This window comes from Hyla sarda, chromosome 11 (genome assembly GCF_029499605.1).
Source record: "Hyla sarda isolate aHylSar1 chromosome 11, aHylSar1.hap1, whole genome shotgun sequence".
NCBI lineage: Eukaryota > Metazoa > Chordata > Amphibia > Anura > Hylidae > Hyla > Hyla sarda.
The window spans coordinates 30,186,804-30,209,923 of record NC_079199.1 but is presented as its reverse complement, the minus strand read 5'-3'; the positions used below and the strand labels follow the sequence as shown (position 1 = coordinate 30,209,923).

General features: G+C 41.1%; 1 protein-coding gene and 1 long non-coding RNA gene across 13 annotated transcripts in view; one reads left to right on the top strand and one right to left on the bottom strand.

Annotated features, from left to right (window-relative positions):
• Window positions 1-20,124, top strand: part of LOC130295237 (uncharacterized) — a 163,630-nt gene extending 143,506 nt beyond the window's left edge. Inside the window, exons 9-11 of the long non-coding RNA XR_008848739.1 lie at window positions 14,363-14,453; window positions 19,653-19,803; window positions 19,924-20,124. This is a non-coding gene — a long non-coding RNA (uncharacterized LOC130295237). The remainder of the gene's footprint in view (window positions 1-14,362; window positions 14,454-19,652; window positions 19,804-19,923) is intronic.
• The window catches only part of DPF3 (double PHD fingers 3), a 272,192-nt gene that overhangs the window by 127,338 nt on the left and 121,734 nt on the right, over window positions 1-23,120 (bottom strand). The window contains exon 1 of one of the 12 annotated variants that reach the window (XM_056545787.1): window positions 12,579-12,639. The exons of the other annotated variants lie outside the window; for them this stretch is intronic. The gene's annotated coding sequence lies outside the window, so the exon portion shown is untranslated. Of the gene's footprint in view, window positions 1-12,578; window positions 12,640-23,120 lie in introns of those variants that run through there. 12 annotated transcript variants of the gene reach the window in all.

Below are 23,120 nucleotides of genomic sequence, written 5' to 3'. Positions count from 1 at the left end.
CTGTTAAAAAGTCTCCCATAAATGTAAAATGCCTCACGTGAGACATTTTGTGAGACAAATATAAGCAAAAAAAAATGCATAAAACCTTTGATAAATATTTTTATTGCACAAATCTACTTTTATTGCTCAAGTGTATGACCGATAACAGGACACATACAGATGTGTCAGATGCCAGAGAATAAAGCTCTGCAGCTCACTGGTTTCTATATTGGCGCAGAATTTATCAAGTCTGTGCACCATTTTGTTAACTCTTGAGAATCTGTAAACAAAAAAATAAACCAAGCATACGGGCAAAATCTCTACTACCTCACACCAACATTGATAAATGTTCCCCAAACACCCTCAAAACTTGTTCTCTGTGACACATTTATTTTTATTTATATGACACGGACACTTTTAACCATGTTGTAATCCTCTTGGATGTTATGAGAACTGTGCATAAACTAATATCAATTAACTAAAGTATTGTTGTAAAGAAGAGGGGTACTTAATTTCTCCAAAATGTTGCAGACTGGTAGAACCACCTTTAGCAACTGTAACCTGTAATACATGTTTCCTGTGGGAGTTTATAGGTTGCTGAATTATAGGGTGTACTTCTGCTTAGACAATGTTGCTAAATGCTGGTTTACTCTGAAAAAAAAAATGACTACTTATTGAAAATCTCTTGTGTTTTTATCATTTTAAGTCCTTGAGGATCACAAATAAAGCATAGAACTGAATGACTTTTGAAAATGACACTCATTTGATCACTTCCCTCCCTAGGTCTATAGAGACCATTTCCTGTAGTGAGACAAAGGTAGCAGCGAGCTGTGCGTCGCCATCTTCTGATCCCTGTAACGTTCTGAGGGCTCATTTTTTATACAATGGGGGAGATTAATCAAAACCTGTGCCGAGGAAAACTTTACCAGTTGCCCAGAGCAACCAATCAGATCACTTCTTGCATTTTTTTAAAATGTTTTTTATAAACTTTGTTTATTAAAAGGTTTTTTCATTGTTTTTAAACATACAAGGCAAAAACATAAGACGCGAAGTACTGACAACATCATACATAGGTGGGTACAAACATCTCGCTCGTTCAGCGAGTGCAGAAAAATATCAACGGAAACATTTGGAATAAAAACACCACGAGAAAAACAAAATTACCCATATTATGAGCTCCAGCAACCACACACACACTTCCATTCAAACAAACAAAAAAACTAAACAAAAAAAAAGAGGGGGAGGAGGAGGAGGAGGAGAAGAAAGAAACCCTGGGTAGGGAAGAAGGTAGGTAAGGTGATGAGAGAGTGGGTAAGGAAAGGGAAGCTTCTTTAATGTTCTCAGAGGTCTTTTTAAAAATGAAACACAGGTTTTGATAAATTTCCCCAATGAGCTTAGTTTGTACCAGTACCACTTTTTCCATGCTTTCAACTTTTTGACCACTTTTTTATGAAATTCTTTCTGGGATAAAAAAAAAATATATAAAAATCAGCATTTTTGCATTTGGATCAGGAATATAAAAATGAAATAGTTTCATTCAAGTTCACTTGGAGTTCACTGCACCACCAATGACGCATCTAAAAACTGTTATGGCATCTAAACAGTTAAACGACTGGCATCAAAGTGCACAAGCAGCTGACACCTGCCTGTATAACGTGGGCCAAGCTCCCAAGCGCAAGGAATACTCTCTCATTCAACATTTACATTGTGGGTTAAAAAGGGTTAAGGAGACACTCTGGATTTTATGTTTTGGTCAAAAACTCACACTGATTGTTTCATCCAGCCTTATTTTATCCATACAACTTGAACCCTTAGGAGAGTCATGTGATCCATTGTCTGACACTAGAAAATTACTTGCTCTAATGTGAAGTCAGTCTTGTGTGACTTCCAGTGACCTACAGAATTACATAACCAGATCCTTCCTAGCAGCTCGGACACCTCCCCTCCCTACCCAGCACCATGTCCTAGTTCCTCTATATGTCCCCAGTGCATAATGTGCTGATGAAAACATAATTTCTGCCTTATGTGAGGGACCAGGAGAGCAGTGATATAGTAGGATGTAGAGTCCAATGATTAGCTGCAAAGTTATACAACTCCCCTGACTCACACTGCATGTCTCTGCAGTTTTTTGAGGATAGGGGATAAAAAGCTAATTGTGGGAGCCCATCCACTGGAACCCCCACTGATCACAATAATTCGGGGAAATTGTCCCTCTAAATGAAAGCAGAGCAAACCATGCAAGTGCTTCACGCAATCATTCTCTACAGTGAACACTAAACACTGCCGTGTGCTACAGATAGTGGATAACTTTGGGAGATGGGAATACCCCTTTAGGAGACTCAGTGCATTTCTGTATGCCTGTACATAATATGGCCTGGCAATGTGTACAGCAGAAGTATACAATGTTATATAAATGCAAACTTCGATGTTCTCTTTCTTCAGTGTTCACTACTGATTTCAGTGCTTAAAAGGACCCCAATCACATTTGACATGGGTCAGTCAAGCCTGCCCATTTTAAAAGAGGTACTCCAGTGGAAAACATTTTTTTTTTATCAATTGGTGCCAGAAAGTTTAACAGATTTGTAAATTACTTCTATTTAAAAAAATCTTAATCCTTCCAGAACTTATCAGCTGCTGTATACTACAGAGGTAGTTCTTTTCTTTTTGAATCTCTTTTCTGTCTGACCACAGTGCTCTCTGCTGACACCTCTGTCTATGTCAGGAACTGTCCAGAGCAGGAGAGGTTTGCTATGGGGATTTGCTCCTACTCTGGACAGTTCCTGACATGGACAGAGGTGTCAGCAGAGAGCACTGTGGTCAGACAGAAAAGAAGTTAAAAAAAACTTCCTCTGTAGTATACAGAAGCTGATAAGTACTGGAGGGCTTAAGATTTTTAAAATAGAAGTCATTTAAAAATCTGTTTAACTTTCTGGCACCAGTTGATTTAAAAACAAAAACAAAACATTGCTTTCCACCGGAGTGCCCCTTTAAAACAGGACCAGTCGACCATCTGATGCCTTTAAGGGGCTTCCTGACTCTTCCCAAACAGATCGTGTTTAAACTATAATTTATGTACATTGGACATCAGGAAATATCCGACACTGACATCATACATGCATGTCATTTTGCAAGAGGGGGTTAAGACTTTGACCAAATTTGAGGCCGCTTCCACCAGCTGTTTGGAAGTTTCCCAAAATAGATATTGGTATGTGTGATGTACTGCCGTGCATTACACTACTGCCTGCAGCAACTTCAATCCCATTTATCCCTTTAGCCTACAATTTCTGGAGTTTTAGAATAATTTTTGTTGTGTACACAATACAAAATGCAATTTAACTCTTTGGGGCCTTGTTTACACTGTAGAAGTGCAGTTGCTTTTATTTCAAGCTATTAAAATGTACTTGAGTACTGTATCTCAAGTGTGAATGCAGACTTGGGGTAAGTAAGTGTATGGCCGGTTTCACACAAGTTTATTACGTATTTTTTGGGTCCAGCTAATGCATGCAAGTCCCAGCCTGACTACATGTTCTACTGCCCGACACCTGTCAATTTGGGTCATCGGGTCTTCTGTCAGGCTGGGGCTGCCACCTGTAATACAGAAGAAAAAATGCACATTTTATACTGTCGTGTGACACCAGCCTTAGGTCATGTTCCCATCTACATTATTAGGGTGTATTTTGAGAGTAAAATGCCTGTTTTACACCTGAAAAACATCCAATTTATGTAATTTTTTCCCCCCATTTCATTAGTAAATTCAATGTGTAAAATACATGACAGTTTACATGTAGTTCATTTTTTACAGCTGAAATTTACACCAGCTGTAAAACCAATTGCATGGTACTTGTTTTGGGAAATTTCACAACTGAAAATGTAAATTTGTGTGTGTGATTTTTAACACTTTCTTTCACACATAAACACGTGAAATCATTTCAAAATGTAAAGTTAATGAAAAGAAAAAGTAAAGACATAATTTGCATAAATGCCTGTAAACTACATTTTGCGTGGATTTATTTTTTGTGTAAAAATTTTATACAAAATAAAATAAAAAAAATGCAAGAATTTTTAGAAAGGAAGCACAATGAGGGGAAAAAGACACATATCCATGAACATCACACGCCACCTAGGGAGTGGAGTATACTTGAGCAAAAATTTGTTTTATGCTAATATATGCAAATAATCTATTAGCTTTACCCCTTAAAGGGGTACTCCGCAACTGGCATCTTATCCCCTATCCAAAGGATAGGGGATAAGATGTCAGATCGCCGGGGTCCCACTGCTGGGGACCCCGGGATCACTGCTGCGGCACCCCGCCATCATTACTGCACAGAGAGAGTTCGCTCTGTGCGTAATGACAGGCGATACAGGGGCCGGAGCAGCGTGACATCATGGCTCCGCCCCTCATGACATCACAGCCCGTCCCCTTAATGCAAGTCTATGGCAGAGGGCGTGACAACCGCCACGCCCCCTCCCATAGACTTGTATTGACGGGGGCAGGCCGTGACGTAACGATGCTCCAGCCCCTGTATCGCCCGTCATTACGTACAGAGCGATCTCGCTCTGCGCAGTAATGATACCGGGGTGCTGCAGCAGCGATCCCCGGGGTCCCCAGCAGCGGGACCCCGGCGATCTGACATCTTATCCCCTATCCTTTGGATAGGGGATAAGATGTCTAGGGGCGGAGTACCCCTTTAAGGACCAGGCCCATTTTGGCCTTAAGAACCAGACCAATTTTATTTTTGCATTTCCGTTTTTTCCTCCTCACCTTCAAAAATCATAACTCTTTTATATTTCCATCCACAGACCCATATGAGGGCTTGTTTTTTTGAGTCACCAATTGTTCTTTTTAATTACATCACTTATTTTACCATAAATTGTACGGCGCAACCAAACAAATATTATTTATGTGGGAAAATTGAAAAGTACACCGCAATTTAGAAAATTGTGGAAGGTTTTGTTTTCACGCTGTACACTTTACGGTAAAAATGACATGTTTTCTTTATTCTGTGGGTCAATATGATTAAAATGATACCCATGTTATATGCTTTTCTATAATTGTACCTCTTAAAAAAAAAAAATCTCAAACCATTTTAACAAAATTAGTATGTTTGAAATTGCCCAATTTTGACCACCTATAACTATCATTTTTCCGTATATGGGGCGATATGAGGGCTAATTTTTTGCGCCATGATCTGTAGTTTTTATCAGTACCACTTTTGCCTAGGTTTTACTTTTTATAAATTTTTTAGGGTATAAAATGTGACAAAAAAGCAGCAATTTAGCTTTTTTTTTTAGAAATTTTTTTTTTACATTTACTCTGTTCACCGTACGGGATAATTAACAATATATTTTAATAGTTCAGACTTTTATGCACACGGCGTTATCAAATATGTGTATTAATAATTTTTTTTAACGCTTTTTTGGGGGTAAAATGGGAAAAACTGACATTTTACCTTTTTATTGGGGGAGGGGATTTCTATATATTTTTTTTACACTGTAATAGTCCCCCATTTGATTGCTAATACTGTTCAGTGCTATACATAGGACATAGCACTGATCAGTATTGTCGGTGATCTTCTGCTCTGGTCTGCTCGATCTCAGACCAGAGCAGAAGACCCCGGGAGACGGCTGGAGCCAGGTGAGGGGACCTCCGGCTGTCATGCTGGATAATCGGATCCCGGCGGCAGCACTGCGGGTGATCCGATCATCCATTTAAAGTACCGCACTGCCGCAGATGCCGTGATCTATATTGATCACAGCATCTTAGGGGGTTAATGGCGGACATCCGCGATCGCTGCTGATAGCAGCCGGGACCTGCCGTGCATGATAGCTAGATGGTGGAGCTTAAATGTACGTCATGGTGCGTTAAGTACCATGGCAACCATGATGTGCATTTACGTCCATTGTCGTTAAGGGGTTAAAGGGGTACTCCGATGGAAAGTTATAATTTTTTTTTTGATCAACTGGTGCCAGAAAGTTTAACAGATTTGTAAATTACTTCTATTAAAAATCTTAATCCTTCCAGTACTTATTAGCTGCTGAATACTACAGAGGAAATTTTTTTTTTTTTTTTTTGGAACTCCGAGCTCTCTGCTGACATCTCTGTCCATTTTAGGAACTGTCCAGAGTAGGGTATGTTTGCTATGGGGATTTTTTCCTACTCTGGACAGCTCTTAAAATGAACAGAGATGTCAGCAGAATTTCCTCTGTAGTATTCAGCAGCTAATAAGTACTGGAAGGATTAAGATTTTTTAATAGAAGTAATTTACAAATCTGCTTAACTTTCTGGCACCAGTTGAGTTAAAAAAAATAAATAAATAAAAGTTTTCCACGAGAGTACCACTTTAACCCCTTGAGGACATAGCGTTTTTCTGTTTTTGCACTTTGTTTTTTTTTCCTCCTTACCTTTAAAATAAATAATAATTCTTTCAATTTGCACCTAAAAATCCATACGATGGCTTATTTTTTGCACCACCAATTCTACTTTGTTATGACATCAGTCATTTTACCCAAAAATCGACGGCCAAACGGAAAAGAAAATCATTGTGCGACAAAATGGAAGAAAAAAACGCCATTTTGTAAATTTTGGGGGCTTCTGTTTCTACGCAGTACATTTTTCATTAAAAATGACACCTTAACTTTATTCTGTAGGTCCATACGATTAAAATCATACCCTACTTATATAGGTTAGATTTTTTTATTACTTTGGAAAAAAATCATAACTACATGCAGGAAAATTTATACGTTTAAAGTTGTCCTCTTCTGACCACTATAACTTTTTTATTGTTACATGTACGGGGCGGTATGAGGGCTCATTTTTTGCGCCCTGATCTTAAGTTTTTATTGGCACCATTTTAGTTTTGATCGGACTTTTTGATCGCTTTTTATAAAAAATGTTATGTTATAAAGAGTGACCAAACATTTTCGGGCGCGTACGCCATTGACCGTGCAGTTTAATTAACGATATATTTTTATAGTTTGGACATTTACGCACGCGGCGATACCACATGTTTATTTTTTTTACACTGTTTTTAAGGGAAAAGGGGGGTGATTCAAACTTTTATTAGGGAAGGGGTTAAAAGATCTTTATTAACTTTTTTTGTTCCTTTTTTTTGCAGTGTTATAGCTCCCATAGGGGGATCTTTTACACAGATCATTGCTAAACCCATTGCTTTGCATTGATCAGTGTTATCGGCAGTTGATTGCTCAAGCCTGGATTTCAGGCTTGCAGCAATCAATTGCCGTTCAGACGTGCAGGAGGCAGGTAAGGCACCCTCCTGCTGCGTCCCAGCTGATCGGGACATCACAATTTTATCATGATGTCCCGATCAGCTGCCGGGATGCTTTAAATTTTAGACACGGCAATTTAACTTTCATTGCCGCGTCTAAAGAGTTAATGCCAGACATCTGCCGGAACGGCGATGTCTGGGATTAGCCACGGGTCCGGGACCGTGCGGGTATGACACAAGCTCAGCTCCTGAGCTTGCTTTATAACCCTCCTGTGCTGCAGCGCCGGGTATACCCGGTGTTCTGCGGCAAGGGGTTAAAGTGTACCCGTCAGATCCCACAAAAAACTGTTATATGTTACTCAATACCTCATCCTGATTCCATACATCTAATTTTTATGTCCATCACAATATTTCACAAAACAATAGCATTACAGCTGCTTAATGTCTTTTTCATCCTTCCAAAGGGAGGGGCGTGTCCTTCTCTTGCCTGCACTGTGATGACTCCTCCCCTCCCTCACTCTCTCTGCTGACTCACTGCTCTCAGGAGCCTGGCAGCCCTGCTGTTACCCTTTCCTCTCTGGATTTACGCTGTACACACACACATACACAATGATTCTTGGAGATTGCCTGTACTCTACCAAAGACAATATGGTTAGTGTATAACTTACATCTTTCTAAATTGCTGCAAAAGTTTAGTGCTGAAAGTACAGTGGTTGTTTATGTATACATTTTCTGTTCCCATGTAATTCATCTGTTTGCCAGTCCTGTTATGCTGGGACTTGTAGTTTTGAAATAGTTGGAGGATCAGTGTTTGGATAACTCTTTTTTGCAGAAGTGTGCCTACAGCAACTCCCAGCATGCCCAGACATCCTTTGACCACCGCTCTCCTCATGCATGGAGCGGTGGTCAACACGCCCCTTTCATTTATCAGTATGGGAGAGCCAGAGATGTATGGATGGGGCGTGTTGGCCACACTTCGCGCCATGGTTGGCACAGCTCCTTTCATGGGAAGAGTCGGGGCGACATGCAGGAGATCGCGGGGGGTCCCAGCGGTTGGACCCTCCCTCGATCAGACACTTATCCCCTATCCTGTGGATAGGGGATAAATGGTCATACACCGCAGTATTCCCTTTAAAAAGAAAATGCTTGTACCATCGTAGTTTTAACCCCATATGTATGGGTTATATAAAGCAAACCCTAAAGTTCCAAGAATGCAATAGTTTGTAATAGGCAGTGGAATTTGTTTTTTTTTAGCATAGGAGCTGCACTTTTTAGGCTGATCGAACCACTTTACAATAAGTTAATATAATCCATAACGCTTAACTGGTTAAATGTTGCAAAACTACATCTGCCAGCATGCCCGGACATCCAACGGCTGTCCGGGCATGATGGGAGATGTAGTTTTGCAACTGCTGGAGGCATCCTGGGTGGGAAACAATAGTCTACAATATAGTTTCAATGCATTCTATTCAACACAATCCGGAAAAGTTTATAGTTGATCAGATTCCCTAGTAGTGGGCCTCCGCAGGCCTCCTTTTGTCTGGACACCTCCTAGAAAGCTAGCTGCTGGCACCGTACCACATTACTCCACAGTTGCTATTGTGGAAGCGAAAATCTTAAGGTAAGAGAGGGGTTAACGAGACAATACTAGTGACTCAGCCGGGGAGAGGATCCGGCAGCACACCTTTACATTCTAGCTGTCACCGATTCCCTAGCGCTGTCTGCAGGGCTTTATTGAAAAGATAATTTGGCTCATAAATTTCCCCCCATCGCTCCCACCGACAGCAAATGATCCACAGAAGAACCCTGCTGTCCGACAGATAATTACTTCCTCTGCAAGATTCCAGGCAAGCGGCAGAGCAGGAATTATAAAAACGAAATAAGAAAATCCAGATCGGGTGTCCGGAGGCTAGCGTCAGACGCTGCAAGAGTTAAAAAAATGCGACTACAATGGCACAGAGTTTGGGAACAACGTATAAATATCACTTGCTCTGCTGTCACCGGATGATATGGAGTTTAAACAGAAGCCTTGTGAAGAGACGAGGGAGACTGGTATTATACGGCTAGAAAGAAGGCCTGTCCGTAGGCACAATAGAGAAAAAAAAAAACTACGAGATGAATTAAACAAGCCGCGGCACCATGACTATGACTGGTACATGATTAATCTAACAGTATCATGTCAAGTTTATAAACACCATAGTTTAAATAGAAGTATAGAGAGAAAAAGACAGGTGGAGCCCCACATAGGGTAATATGGCCTATAAATGAGGTACAGTGGTCCTCAATATGAATTGGTTCCAGGATGACCATTGTATGCTTAAAGGGGTACTCCGCCCCTGGCATCTTATCCCCTATCCAAAGGATAGGGGATAAGATGTCAGATCGCCGTGGTCCCGCTGCTGGGGACCCCGGGGATCACCGCTGCGGCACCCCGCCATCATTACTGCACAGAGAGAGTTCGCTCTGTGCGTAATGACGGGCGATACAGGGGCCGGAGCAGCGTGAGGTCATGGCTCCGCCCCTCATGACATCACGGCCCGTCCCCTCAATGCAAGTCTATGACAGGGGGCGTGGCGACCGCCACGCCCCCTTCCCATAGACTTGTATTGATGGGGGTGGACCATGATGTCACGAGGGGCGGAGCCGTGACGTAACGATGCTCCAGCTCCTGTATTGCCCGTCATTACGTGCAGAGCGATCTCGCTCTGCGCAGTAATGATAACGGGGTGCTGCAGCAGCGGGACCCCAGCTATCTGACATCTTATCCCCTATCCTTTGGATAGGGGATAAGATGTCTAGGGGCGGAGTATCCCTTTAAACCATTATAAGCTGAGAATATAACTCTATGGAAACCTGGTAATTGGTACTGAAGCCCCAAAATGTCATCAAAAAATAGGAAAAAGTGAGGATTAAAGCGCATGACGGCTTATCGGCCATACATGGCTGCCTATGGAGAAGGACATAACCATACACGTCAACGTGCCTCCAAAGCAGTACACTGCACTTAAAGGGATACTCCGCTCCTGGGCATTTATCCCCTAACTACAGTAAATGGGATAAGTGTCTGATCGTGGGGGCGATCTCCTGCCCAGCACCCTAGTAAACCGCAGGCTAGGAGCAATCTCGGCTCCATGCCGGATTACTAGCAACCACAGCCTGAAGCTGTGGCTGTCACGCTCCCTCCATCTATCTCTATGGGAGTTATGGAAATATGTGACCGCTGCATCTCTATCTTGCTCATAGATTTAATGAAGGGGACGTGTTGATCATGGCCGCCTGAAGCCTAGCTTAGCCAGGGTGGTGGGCTGGAGATCGCAGGGTTCCCAACCATCGGACCCCTTCCCCCGCGATCATACATCCTATCCCCTATCCTTTGCATAGGGAATAAGATTTCTAAGACTGGAATACCCTATTAAGCAAGGAGCGCAGGCACAGTGAAGAAGGCACAGTGACATGTATCCTCACATGCTCCTCCATAGTCAGCCATGTATGGACGATAAGCCATCGGCTGCAGGTAGTGACAAGGGTGAGCAGAGCCAGGTGATGTAAGAGAACAGGGCCGCAGGGAAGCCTCAAAGCGGGTGTAAGTATTTTTATAATCATAGTAGTGATTTATTAAACAGTGTTATAAAAAGGTGACCAACCCATTCAACTATCCTCACTCTGGTTTTTACTGCTGTTTATGACAACTTTTGTTTTTCAGGGCTGTTGGCTTACATGTAAGTTTCCTGTTCACTGTCAACGTTAGGTTTGATTACTGTGATCATATGTTTTCCGGCTGGTTGGTTGTGGTTGTTGGCATAGCTCCTGGTTACTGTCTATTCACTTTCCATGACAACCATTTTCATGTTTTCGCATCTCTGTTCATCTAAAGAAGAAGCTAAATGAAAACATGGCGCCCTTTCTTTACAATTCATGAGGTCCTCTGGGGACCTCACAATACCACTTCCGAAAGTTCATCACAAGGACATTGTTCATATTGTTGGCGATTATATAGCATTTTCTAAGCAATTTTCACAAAGTTGTAGCGTCCCCCAGAGATATGTGAATATACCCTAGACACAGCAGTTACATGTAAGTGTATTAATGTGAACGGTGATTTGGATGTACACAATGCCCAGGTAATGACAACCTAGAAATTAATGATGCATATAATAGGGGTAAATTTGCATACATTGGCCCTCATTTACTTAGAAAATCGGGTTGTAAGTCTATCTTGCTTTCTTACCTGACTGCTTTTTCCCCCTGGTATTTATTATTATGTTGAATCCTGTTTGTCGCACGTGGCTTTTGTTGGTTTCGGTTTCCAACTCCTCTGAGTTGTTGGGAAAAAATCCACAACAATTCAACAAATTCGGGTTGGAAACCTTTATAAATACTTGGGAAAGCTCAGAAATGTCGGGTTACGCCCCTTGTGTATTGACCTTCTGGATTTTCTGTACAATCCTAACGTAAACAAACAATCTTGAATAAAAACTCAAGGGTTTGTTCACACTGCAGAAATTCAGTGTGGAATTTTCTGGCTGAATTTTCTCAGCTTTTCATAAATGTCTCAGAATCGACCATTTGCCAAGACCATAAGCCCCATCCCATAGACAAGTGCCGTTGTGGTGGATTCCGCTGAAAGATTTAACATGTTCAATCTTCTAAGTGCAATTTTGAATTGGAACCTTCAATGTGGAACTTCTGACTTTGCAGCAGAACTCCCACTGAAGCCAAAGGGAGGCTGCTGCTGCAAGCAGATTCTATGTAGAATCTCCTTGTGGAAATTCTACACGAAATCTTTGTAGTGTGAACAGAGCCTTACATGAACCTTGTGCTGAATGACTGGAGTTTGTTTTAGTCAAGGGAGTGGAGCTTAAAAATCTTTTCATCCTGCAGATAACTATCTGATCTTAAGAATGGGGGTCCAAATCTCCCATCATACTAAGGCACCATGACGCCCATGCGTGTTGCAGCTCCAATCACTCTCTTTGGGAGCCATGGATGTCCGTTGTTGTTCGCCTTAAAAGGAGGATCTATGAAAAGCGTAAAGTGAGGCATAAGTTCTCTTCTGTTAGGGGCCCATGGTATGTAGAGTACTGTATGGGAAGTTCACTGCGGTAGGCTGTACTGTCCCTTTGGCCTTTATTCACATTTGAGCTGCGGTTGGGGGGCCTCTCAGTTTCAGACATTTCCTTACCCAAGTACAGGCCTGTGTCACTTGTTTCCTTTCTTTGGACTAGGTGGAGTTGAGTACAGATTGTCTGCAATATATTTTTTTATATGTGCCTTTCTACGTCATAGGTCCCGTATTCTGTGGATAGGGGATAACTTTGTGACTTAGGGAAACCTGTTAACTTCACAGGCCAAAAACAAATATGAATAACTTACCGCACCGAGACATAGTTTCTAGGAAATTAGAAGGAAATTCCCACTGCTATGCCTGGAAAGTGTTTCATATCCCTACACATAAAAGTAGTGGATGGTATTTATTATTATATGCCAACATACTTTTATGCCTTATTAGGACACATGGTCATCATCAAAGTGGTGTCAAACAAAGAGTAACAAGCATATGCATATATAGAGAGAGTGTTGTCTGGCAGACCTGGCCTATCCTTGTATTACATCATTCATTCGAGGGACTGGCATTAAATTCCCCCTGCAGGGTAAAAAAAATTAGTTTAGCCAGCACTATGTGCAGCCATATGTTTCCTCAGAGTGGCAATCTATTCACTGCAATACGCCATGTGATGCAGCATAGCACAATTTGTTTGATCACAGATTCTAAGGGAATGTATGGTCTTTATCAGCATGGTATTTTGGACAATAATTGAAATGGCTGTGTACATGTCCTAGGGGAAACTAACATTTCATCAGATAATTATTTAATAGGGGTAATCTTGTGTAGCTGGCATATAAAACAAAAACCTGGACCCACTTCCTGCTGCTCCCCCGGTATTGCTACCGTCCCCAATTCGTTCTTCTTCTTGGTTGCCAGTGGTCAACACGTCATACTGTTGCTCAGCTAATCGTTGGCCGCAGCAATGTCCTACCACGGCCGGTGATAGGCTGAGCCACAGTGTGATGTATGAATCCTCGGCACCAGGAATAAGACTGGAGTAACAATATTGAAGCCTTGAAGGTGTGGCGGCAGGTAAGTCTAGGTTTTTGTTTTCAATGCAAGAAGCCTTTAAAGCCATTACAATTTGTACAGTTCTAATGTCAGCAAGATATTGGTTATAAATATTTTTTTTTAACTGTAAACAACTTAAAGGGGTTATCCAGGAAAAAACTTTTTTTATATATCAACTGGCTCCAGAAAGTTAAACAGATTTGTAAATTACTTCTATTAAAAAATCTTAATCCTTTCAGTACTTATGAGCTTCTGAAGTTAAGGTTGTTCTTTTCTGTCTGAGAGCACTCTGATAACACGTGTCTCGGGAACCACCCAGTTTTGAAGCAAATCACCATAGCAAACCTCTTCTAAACTTGGCGTTTCCCGAAACACGTGTCATCAGAGATTACTTAGACAGAAAAGAACAACCTTAACTTCAGAAGCTCATAAGTACTGAAAGGATTAAGATTTTTTTAATAGAAGTAATTTACAAATCTGTTTAACTTTCTGGAGCCAGTTGATATATAAAAAAAAGTTTTCCTGGAATACCCCTTTAAGGCCAAATTGGGCCATGTCCTTAAGGGGTTAAAAAGGACTGGGCCAATTTTCATTTTTTCTCCTCTCCTATGAAAATCCATAACTCTTATTTTTTCACCTAAAGACCCATATGAGGGCTTGTTTTTAGTTTTTTACCTGTACGCCCTTGGTCCTTAACAGGTTAAAGTAACAGAAATGATGACATTCATTAAAATTTCTTTATATCCAATTCCCACATCCAGATAGGACAAGTTGCATATATTACATGTAATAGCCTTTACATGTTAACACTACATAGTCTGAATAAATATGTTTTCCTTGATGCTGAACGACATAGCGTACTTGTTTTTGCACTTTTACCTTTTGCACATGTCCTAAGTTCCCAGACAGATCTGCAATTTATGGATTGTACAGAGAAATCTGGCGGGTGTCCAGAAAGCATCATTAGAGATGGCTCAGGGGACACATGTATCCAGGGATATTGTGTAAGGTATGCCAATTATCTCCTTTCTTTCCACAGAATTTCGATCAACTTACAAATTGAAAGCCCGATACCAACGCCTGACACCTAGTCTGTAGACATTTGAATGAAGCCGTACTGCGTAATGCAGGTGTCTGCTAGATCTGTGCATTTGTGGTTTGTACATGCTGGGCACTGTCATTAACATGCCATCTATAACTCAAGGGAACCCGCCTGATGCAGAAGCCTATATTAACTCTTTCTGCTTCTACATCTGACTAGAGAAGCAATTACCCCTTAGGCTTCATTCATTATTTGAACAAAGCTCAAATTTGCAGGATATCTTGGCAAACTGGCAGAACAGTATGTTGACATAAACCATGGCATACTAGCACTGGATCCATTGATGTTAATGGGCCTCATATAGTCTAGCAGATGTGTGATCCATTTCTGAGCATATACAGGTTTTTCCTTCTGCAATGGTCCTGCAAAAAAACTGTATACATTCAAAAAAGGACAGAGTGTAGTCCCTCCTAGACTTTAACATCAATAAATCGGGTTCCAGTCTGCTTCTGCATAACATACTGCAAGTTTGCTGATGTATTCCACAAACTACTTCAGATGTGTGCATAGCTTTTACTGCTTCATGTATTTTCACATACTTTTTTTTTTTCACTTTCTGCTTGTGCTGCTTAAAAATGTAAAGGGGTATTCCTAGTGTTCTGTGAGTAAAATAATAAATCTTTATCATTTTAGAAAAGTTTTTTCTTCACTGCTGCCAGTAACGTCCTTCTTTGGGTCGTTACTTTGTAGTTGAGCATGTGAGGTTTATCCCCACTTTCTTCCTATTGAATGCCTAGCTCTTCCTAAGCAATAATGCCTATATAGTGTCCCTGTTCTCACTGCACAGGGTGATCATCACTCTCCAGCTCCTGCTATGGTTGTCACTCAACTGTGAGTTAGATCCAGCCAAGTGAGCGCAAAGAATTGCCTGAACTACAAGTTGTGTTGCCCGAACATTTTAATTACCTTCCACAAGAAGCACAGGAGGAAATCTAGTTTACAGCTGGGCTACAGGTGGTCATGTGGTCTACTTTTCTGGATTGCCCATTCTTTTATCCAAAGTGAAAGTGTTCCTGAGATGTGGGGGTGCCAGTTTAGAAAGGAAAGCAGCTATATGCACATGTAATGTGAATATATGAGGGGGGAAAAAGGGACATCATTATAACCCCTTAAAATTTTGTTAGGTGCATGCCCCTAAACGGATTATTGCTTTTTGTGATAGATGTGGAATTTTTTTTATTTTTTTCACACATAATTAGTATGTATAAAAAAATTAAATGTATAAAAAATAAAAAAGTTCAAACAAGTATATTTGTGACTGTTATAGTCTATTTACTATTTTCATTTGTTGTTTAAAAGGGGGGAAAAAAAAAGTACAAAAAACTTTCAGGACCATGACCACCAGGGGGCAGTGGAAAGAATAATTCACTCAAGTTAATTTATTATCATATGCCTAGATACGAGCTATAAAGAACAGGGCGTTTTTTTCCAGTTACAACGCATGGCCATACAAAATATATATACATACACACACACATACACTGTCAAGGCCGTAAATGTTGGCACCCCTGAAATTTTTCAAGAAAATAAAGTATTTCTCACAGAAAAGGATTGCAGTAACACATGTTTCTCTATACACGTTTATTCCCTTTGTGTGTATTGGAACTAAACCAAAAAAGGGAGGGAAAAAAAGCTAATTGGACATAATGTCACCAAACTCCAAAAATGGGCTGGACAAAATTATTGGCACCCTTAACTTAATATTTGGTTGCACACCCTTTGGAAAAAAATAACTAAAATCAGTTGCTTCCTATAACCATCAATAAGCTTCTTACACCTCTCAGCACCATGCACCATGTTTAGTCCTTTTTTTGGTGTTCAGACACCCTGTGGGACTTGCTAAATGCAACATGCCCCCAAAAATCATTTCAGCAAAATTCTCTGTCAAAAAGCCAAATTTTGCTAATTCTCTTCTGAGCATTGTAGTACACCAGAAGAAGAATTTAAGGTCCACATATGGGGTATGTCCATGCTCAGATGAAATGGGGTTTTAAAATTTGGGGGGGGGGGAGGGCATTTTCTTCTATGACCCCTTGTGAAAAAGAAAAAATTGGGGTAACACCATAATTTTAGTGTTAAAAATCCATTTTCATGTCCAACTTCAACGCAAAGTCGTCAAACACCTGTGAGGTGTTAAGGCTCACTATACCCCTTGTTATATTCCATAAGGGGTGTAGTTTCTCAAATAGTGTGCCATGTGGGGGGGGGTTGCTGTTCTGGCACCATGGGGGCTTCCTAAATGCAACATGGGCCCCCAAAATCAGGGCAGCAAAATTTGCTCTCCAAAATCCCACAGTTGCTCTCTCTTGAGCCATGTTGTGAGCCCGCAGAGCACTTTATGTCAACATGAGGTATTTCCATACTCGAGAGAAATTGGGCTACACATTTTGGGAGGCTTTTTCTCCTTATATCACTTTTAAAAATGAAAAAAAAAATGGGGTTAAAAGCAAGAGCGTAGCTAGAAATCACAGGACATGATGAAGAGCCTGGTTTAGACTTGAAATGCAAGAGTGCAAAGAACCCAATGAAATAAAACTGATTTTATTATCTGAATGAATTGGACCACTGTCTTCCTTGGAGAAGCCTTTCCCATTTATTTATTTTTAAGATTCTCAAACTGTTTCTGCTCATTAACTCCTGCACGATATTGGATCTGGGAGAGATAATCATATACAGAAGATCTCTTTCCACATAATTTGTTATTGTGCAGTGTCACTAATGCTCTAGTGACTAAGGTGCATTCATTGTAAAAGCATTAACCTCTTTACGGGTACAGTCACACTGAGAATTTATGCCTGTATTAATTCTGGGCAGAGATTCTCAGTTTAGCAGGTACTGCTAGTGGTAGGATCGCACGGACCTGGATTATCACCATTGACAGGGTGAGGTGCAGAACTGCGCCCCATGCAATTTTTTTCCGAACATACAGCAAGGGGAGGGGGAAGGCAGAGATGGGCAGGATGCAGTCTGCACCTCCCTCGCCCCTCCCTCAGAAGGAGGATGTAGATTCTCACAGGCCCGCTCCTGGACGGAGATTTTGGCAGCTGTGAAAATCTACATCCAAGGGGGGTTTGGGAATCCCTCTCTTCATGAGGTGGGTGTATGAAAATTTACGTCCAGGAGCGGAGCTGTGAGCATCCCTCTCCTGCCATGGTAGGTGCACAGCCCCCTGGACGTAGATTTGAACAATGGCTCAGTGACACAACCACAAGTAGAGATTTTTACAGCCCTGCTCCTGAAAGTAGATTTTCAGAGCTGTCAAACTCTATGTCCAGGAGCAGGGCTATGAGAATCTATGGAGCGGTGTACGGGGCGAGGGAGGTGCAGAACTGCATCCTGCCCATCTCTGCCTTCCCCCTCCCCTCGCTGTATGTTTGGAAATCTCTGGACAGCTGAGGGGAGGGGACGACGTAAAAATGCACGGGGCGCAGTTCTGAACCTCACAATGGCAATCCAGTCCACAAAGAATTCCACTGAAAGAATGAACATGTTCATTCTTTTGGTGGAAATTCTGCAGCCACAATACAGCAGCAGAATCCCATTGACAACAATGGGAGACTGGTGCAAAGTAGATTCTCAGTGTGAAAAGGCCCTCACCCTTCCAGTTACTTAGAGAAGAACCACTTTCTATATGAAGCCACATCACACATTCCCATCAATTAGTCTTATTGGCAGAATGCTTTCCACCTGAACTTTTGTCACTTTTATTCCCTAATATTCAATGTACAGTCCCCCATGCCCCCTCACCCTGATCAGCCTGCACTATGAAGAATGGTTTTGTGTTTTCAGTAGGCAGAGAGGGGCAGGGGTGAGCAGAGTGCCGAGTGGGATGGAGGCTGGGGGGGGGGGGGGTGACAGGTGGGTCCAGGGTTTGCTGGATTCTGAAGTCAAGCTCCAGGGAAAATTTTGAAAATTGCTGCTATACTTTGAAGCCCTCTAATGTCCTCAAAAAGTAAAAACATGTCAACTTTATGATGCCAACATAAAGTAGACATATTGTAGATGTGACTCAATATATAATTTATTTGGAATGTCCATTTTCCTTACAAGCAGAGAGTTTCAAAGTTAGAAAAATTCTAAATTTTCATGAAATTTTGGGATGCAAAGGATGCAAGTAACGACGACAATTTACCACCATGTTAAAGTGGAATATGTCACGAAAAAACAATCTTGGAATCAGAATAAGTCCTTAAGGGGAAAATGGGCTGAGTCCTTAAGGGGTTTAACTAGAAAACTATGCCCTACAATAGAGTTAAATTAAAACTATAGTAGAAGTTTTGGCAAAAGACAAAGTGGTACTGACACCAAGACATTAGCAATATATCCTTTAAAGCGAAACATCACTTTTATGCTGCCTAAACTACAAGTTATCGGAACAATCCCCAGTGGCTTCTACCTGCCCTGCCGGCCATAATTGATTGTTCTCTTTCTATACCCAAACAAGAGGAGAGCTATGAATCAAGACTGGTTGGGCAGTGAGAAGCTGCCAGAGATCACCAAAAACTCTCAGTTCAGGCTGCATGAAAGTGATGACAGGATCAGACTTGTTTTCCAGCACACCTCACAGATGCTTGATCGAAAATTCAAAGGACAAGTCAATGAATTTAAGGCTAAGTTCAAATACTGTAATTTAAAACTTTGTTTTGACAGTCCATAAATGTTTTGTAGGCAAAACGAAACTTCCAGGTATGTTTTTACGGCACTTGAAACATTTTTTGAGGCTTTTTTTTTTTTAATATGTACTTACCCTGGCTAAAACTCACAATCGAAGCAGGTCTCAGGTCTAAGACCCAATGCTAGCTAAACTGTTGACATGCTTGGACCATGTCAAAAGCTTATACCACTGACATTAACGCTTTTAGGATACACTCTTTACCCAGAGATAAGAGAAATTCCGAGCTGAGATTTTGACTGCAGCTGGCACAGCCAAAATCCATCAGGACAGAGACCCTGCAGACCTGGGCAGCCACCATTGAGGGCAATGCAGTCCATGCAGAATTATGCCAAAACAATGAACAAGTTCACTCTTTCAGCTGGTCCACAATCTGGAATTTCTGAAGTGGAATAAATTCATCCACACCAATGTTTTCTTCATGCAGTGGAATTTCTGAGCGGGATTTCTAAGTGGAATTCTGCTTGAAAATTCTGTAGTTTGAATGTCTCTAAGTCCCTCAAAAAACTGTGTGTGAACAATTAATTACTTACAAAAAATTACTCTCTTTACCAGGTTTCTTAAACCTTTAATTCCTGACAACTGTTGCAGTGTGACAGGGCATATTTGGTTGCTAAAAGAGGCCATTGCTATTAGAAAATACTGTATACTTGGACTGAACCCTGCCTTCTTCCCAGTGTGTATCCTGGTCCCATTTCTTCCTCAGGTAAATATGTACCCAGCTGTCCACATGATATATTGGAGTAAGTGGGTTTGAATCATATGAGCTAAACTTTCCTGACCCTATGCAATAAGCTTTTTTCCCTTCCTTGGACCACTTTTATAGGTACCGATGACACACCACGAGACCTGATGTTTTGGAGATACTTTGACCCAGTTGTCCAGCCATCACACTTCAGCCCTTTTCAAGGTTGCTCAGATCCTTACACTTTGCCCTATTTCCTGCTTATACCACATCAACTTCAACATCTGACTGTTCTCTTACATTGCATGTACATACAAATGTTATAGAAACATGTATGTTGCGTAGTGCTATCAATGTCAAATAAAATAATAATAATAATAATAATAATAATAATAATGCATGGACATTATGGCTTACAAAATAAACACAAAAGCAACGACAATCGAATGTTATTCTGCGCATCCAGACATTAAATGACCGTTGTATTAGACTCCTATGTGGTTAAACCAAAGGATGTGGCAAAACAGTCACCTTTCTCAATCTGAGTAAAAGACAACTTCACACACGTTTATCCAGCACCCCATGCATTTCATGTGCAACGTGTAAAAGGAAGTTTTTCTTATTTACTGGTACTGTTTTCTTTAACTTAATAGTGAGAAAACAAGACTCATGTATCATAGATATAGCTTCCTTTCTATAAACTTTAGGCCTAGCCGTACAGAAGAAATACAAAACGGTTTTATCCGTGAAAAGCTCTGCAACTACAGTCATGGCCGTAAATGTTGGCACCCCTGAAATTTTTCAAGAAAATGAAGTATTTCTCACAGAAAAGGATTTCAGTAACACATGTTTTGCTATACACATGTTTATTTCCTTTGTGTGTACTGGAACTAAACTAAAAAAGGGAGGAAAATAAGCAAATTTGACATAATGTCACCAAACTCTAAAAATGGGCTGGACAAAATTATTGGCACCCATTCAAAATTGTGGAAAAATAAGATTGTTTCAACCATGTGATGCTCCTTTAAACTCACCTGGGGCAAGTAAGAGGTGTGGGCAATATAAAAATCACACCTGAAAGCAGATAAAAAGGAGAGAAGTTCACTTAGTCTTTGCATTGTGTGTCCGTGTGTGCCACACTAAGCATAGACAACAGAAAGAGAAGAGAACTGTCTGAGGACTGGAGAGCCAAAATTGTGGAAAAATATTGACAATCTCAAGGTTACAAGTCCATCTCCAGAGAGCTAGATTTGCCTTTGTCCACAGTGTGCAACATTATCAAGAAGTTTGCAACCCATGGAACTGTAGCTAATCTCCCTGGGCGTGGATGGAAGAGAAAAATTTATGAAAGGTGTCAACGTATGATAGTCCGGATGGTAGATAAGCAGCCCCAAACAAGTTCCAAAGATGTTCAAGCTGTCCTGCAGGCTCAGGGAGCATCAGTGTCAGAGCGAACTATACGTCGACATTTACATTACATGAAACGCTATGGCAGGAGACCCAGGAGGACCCCACTGCTGACACAGAGACATAAAAAAACAAGACTATATTTTGCCAAAATGAACTTGAGTAAGCCAAAATCCTCCTGGGAAAATGTCTAGTGGACAGATGAGACCAAGATAGAGCTTTTTGGTAAAGCACATCATTCTACTGTTTACCAAAAATGGAATGAGGCCTACAAAGAAAAGAACACAGTACCTACAGTGAAATATGGTGGAGGTTCAATGATGTTTTGGGGTTGTTTTGCTGCCCCTGGCACTGGGTGCCTTGAATGTGTGCAACGCATCATGAAGTCTGATGATTACCAACAGATTTTGTGTCGCACTGTACAGCCCAATGTCAGAAAGCTGGGTTTGCGTCCAAGATCTTGGGTCTTCCAGCAGGACAATGAACCCAAACATAGGTAAAAAAGTACCCAGAAGTGGATGGCAACAAAGCGCTGAAGAGTTCTGAAGTGGCCAGCAATGAGTCCAAATCTAAATTCCATTGAACACCTGTGGAGAGATCTTAAAATTGCTGTTGGGAAAAGGCGCCCTTCAAATAAGAGAGACCTGGAGCAATTTGCAAAGGAAGAGTGGTCCAACATTCCGGCTGAGAGGTGTAAGAAGCTTATTGATGGTTATAGGAAGCGACCGATTTCAGTTATTTTTTCCAAAGGGTGTGCAACCAAATATTAAGTTAAGGCTAGGTTTCCACTTGTTTTTTTTGTTGTTGACAAAAACACCAATAAAAACACCCATTCTGCCGCATGGCGTTTTTTTTGTGAAAAAACGCTGCGGCCAGATGTTAGCTGCAAGTCAATAGTAAACTGCAAAATGCCAAATCCACTTGGCGTTTTTCAGTTTGGCGCTTTTTTAATCTTTTTGGCGTTTTTGGGCTCCTTGGCAGTTTTTAAAAAAACGACCTCTTGTCGAGACTTCGGCGTTTTTTCGGGAAAATCTTTGCGTTTTTTCTCCCATAGAAGTCTATGGGAGTGAAAAAACGCCATGTGGGTTTTAAATTTGGCGTTTTTTTCAGGCGTTTTTTATTCTCTTTTGGACTTTTACCTTTTTTTAGTAAAATTTAGTAGGGTACCATTAAAAAATAATTTAAAAAAATACAGTAGTGATGGAAAAAAATTGTATTTAAACGAAATGTATCTTTTTTATAACAAAATTTTTATTAATTTTTAAACAGGGATCAATTTATGTGGGCGGGTAGGGCGCTAAAAATGTAGCCGATAATAATAAAAATGTAGTGTGTGTGTGTTTTTCACTTTTTATTTATTTTTTAGATTTTATAGGTAGTACTACTACTCCTAGCATGGAACACACTGTTCCATCATAGGAGTAGTAGTTACCTGTACTAATTGAAAGATCGCCGGGGTCCGTTACGATCCTCCCTGCACTGCCGTATATGTACACATATTCATATTTCCCGCAGAGAGCTGTGATTGGTCAGATGGTTCCAGCCAATCACAACTCTGTGGGAAATATGAATATGTGTATATATACGGCAGTGCAGGGGACCATAGAAGAGTGTCCGGCCGCATCTATACATTATACAGGAGGATCGCAGCGGGTGTCAGGAGGAGTGACACTCCCTGCGATCTGTCTATTAATGCAGGTACTACTGCTCCCAGCAGAGTGTGCTCCAAGTTGGGAGCAGCAGTACCTGCAGTAAGGGACAGATCACAGCGGATGTCACTTCTCCTGACACCCGCTGAGATCGTCCTGAAGTGACTGTCGGGATCAGCTGTTCTCAAGGCTACAGAGCCGGGAGATCAGCTGATCCTGAGCAGTAGATATGCATCGTATATCTACTACCCAGCAAGAACTTACAGTGAGCCTGCAATGTGT